Source organism: Ostrea edulis, chromosome 4 (assembly GCF_947568905.1).
Source record: "Ostrea edulis chromosome 4, xbOstEdul1.1, whole genome shotgun sequence".
NCBI classification, from domain to species: domain Eukaryota; kingdom Metazoa; phylum Mollusca; class Bivalvia; order Ostreida; family Ostreidae; genus Ostrea; species Ostrea edulis.
In genome coordinates, this window is record NC_079167.1 from 84,700,229 (window position 1) to 84,703,254 (window position 3,026).

Below are 3,026 nucleotides of genomic sequence, written 5' to 3' on the forward strand. Positions count from 1 at the left end.
CTTATATAATGCAGATTCTAAATTGTTAAAATCATGGCCCCCGGGGGTCGGATGGGGCCACAATAGGGGATCAAAGTTTTACATACAAATATATAGGAAAAATCTTTAAAAATCTTCTTCTCAAGAACCACTGAGCCAGAAAATCTGAGGTTTATATGAAAGCTTCCTTATATAATGCAGATTCTAAATTGTTAAAATCATGGCCCCCGGGGGTCGGATGGGGCCACAATAGGGGATCAAAGTTTTACATACAAATATATAGGAAAAATCTTGAAAAATCTTCTTCTCAAGAACCACTGAGCCAGAAAAGCTGAGATTTATATGAAAGCTTCCTTATATAATGCAGATTCTAAATTGTTAAAATCCTGGCCCCCGGGGGTCGGATGGGGCCACAATAGGGGATCAAAGTTTTACATACAAATATATAGGAAAAATCTTTAAAAATCTTCTTCCCAAGAACCACTGAGCCAGAAAAGCTGAAATTTATATGAAAGCTTCCTGATATAGTACAGATTCTAAATTGTTAAAATCCTGGCCCCCGGGGGTCGGATGGGGCCACAATAAGGGAGTTTTACATACAAATATATAGGAAAAATCTTTAAAATTCTTCTTCTCAAGAACCACTGAGCCAGAAAAGCTGAGATTTATATGAAAGCTTCCTTATATAATTCAAATTCTAAATTGTTAAAATCCTGGCCCCCGGGGATCGGATGGGGCCACAATAGGGGATCAAAGTTTTACATACAAATATATCGGGAAAATCTTTAAAAATCTTCTTCCCAAGAACCACTGAGCCAGAAAAGCTGAGGTTTATATGAAAGCTTTCTGATATAGTACAGATTCTAAATTGTTAAAATCATGGCCCCCGGGGGTCGGATGGGGCCACAATAGGGGGTCAAAGTTTTTTTGTTTTTTTTTTGTTCTTTTTTTTCCGTTTTTTTTGTTTTGTTGATATAGTGCAGATTCAAGTTTGTTAAAATCATGGACCCCGGGGATTGGATGGGGCCTCAAGGGGGGCATCAAAGTTTTACATACAAATTTATAGGGAAAATCTTTTAAAATCTTCTTCTCAAGAACCACTGAGCCAGAAAAGCTGAGGTTTATATGAAAGCTTCCTGATATAGTGCAGATTATAAATTGTTAAGATCATGGCCCCCGGGGGTCGGATGGGGCCACAATAGGGGGTCAAAGTTTTACATACAAATATATAGGAAAAATCTTTAAAAATCTTCTTCCCAGAACCACTAAGCCAGAAAAGCTGAGATTTATATGAAAGCTTTCTGATATAGTGCAGATTCAGGTTTGTTAAAATCATGCCCCCCCCCCTTGGGGTAGGATGGGGCCACAATAGGGGATCAAAGTTTTACATACAAATATATAGGGAAAATCTTTAAAAATCTTCTTCTCAAGAACCATTGGGCGAAAGAAGTTCACATTTACATGAAAGCTTTCTGACATAGTGTAGATTCAAGTTTGCAAAAACCATGGCCTCCAGGGGAAGGTTTGGGGCCATAATAGGGACTACGGTTTTACATGCAAATAGATATGGAAAATCTTCTGATATGGACCGAGGTGACTCAGGTGAGCGATGTGGCCCATGGGCCTCTTGTTTTTTAAGTTTTAAAGGGATTGGTTCACGAATTTTGAAAAAAAAAAATTCATTTTTGATGTTAAACATTAAAAATATAACTGATTTAATGTTGACAGTCAGAATTTTGACCTTCTGGACCAAGAATAAAAGTAATATTTTTGCCTTAAATCTGTGTTATGTAAACAAAGACTCGAGTCTTTTCATGTATACAAACAAACCAGTGAAATGTTAACTTTGTATTATAAAGCATCTTAATTTTGCATTGTAAATTTTTTAAAGTTTTAGATGACACATTTTACCCAAAGAATACTTGAAATGTGAAAGATATAATAAACTTAGATCGATATCCATTTCTTTTGAAAATTTCGTAAACAATAACATACCGTAATCTTTGTTTATAAAAGAAAACGAGCTTCTGTGATATTAAATGTATAACCTTAGTTTTTTTTGGTGATATCTTTTAAACACATTAGACAATAAGTTTTGATCATTTTGAAAAACAAAATTTTGGGGAAAATCGTGAATCAGTCCCTTTAATTTTTATATTCCACTTTAATTTTTCTTTACTAGAATTTTTTTTTTGGTTGGCAAATGGATGTCGGCCGTTGCTTGGGAGTAGAACTGTCATCAACACCACTGACAAGTGATGCTTGAATATGCCTCCGATCATTCACTGAAGAACACTTGCTTCTTTTCCACGACCTTGGCATAAAATGTGTAATGGCTAAAAATAGAGATTTTGTCCCCCTGCACTATGCCCCAGGGGAGGATATAATATCCTAATTGGAATAGATTGTAAGAGGAAGATGCATCCTATCAGTTGTTAAGATTATAACGTTCTGCTTTTATTATGTTTAATTTTATAGATCCTAAGATACATGACAAGCATAGGAGTTTCATGAAAAACATTTTTCCAGATTTCAATATTGGGCTGGTATAGGTTCCACTTAATGGGCACACACACGGTCTTAGCATCAAAAGAAAGAGAAAACTAAATAGGTCACAGAGAAAAAGGAAGGAAGTAAGGTGAAATAAATTACACCCTGAAAGCAAAAAATTAAAAAAGTCTTTCACTCTTACTTAATATAGTTGGAGTGACCCCTATGCTGTCGACTTTCGGCACTAGAGGACTGATCAATCATACTGTAGAAATTTCTTGATGCAGGTAATGATAGGAGTTCGTATTTTTAAAGATATTTTACTACCCCCCCCCCCCCTTTAAGAGTAACATTCTTCAAAACCTCTGGCAATCAATAGGATTACCCTATGTGTATACGTCGCCAAAACCCCATAAAATGGAAAAGAAACCAACACTATATGGTCTAAACCTAATAGTTTTTTTTTCAGAAGGAGTTTGAATTAAATCAGATGTGTCAAGTAATTAATGTATATATATAATTAGCAGGTGTAACTCATGTAAGCGTAGTTGCCCGTG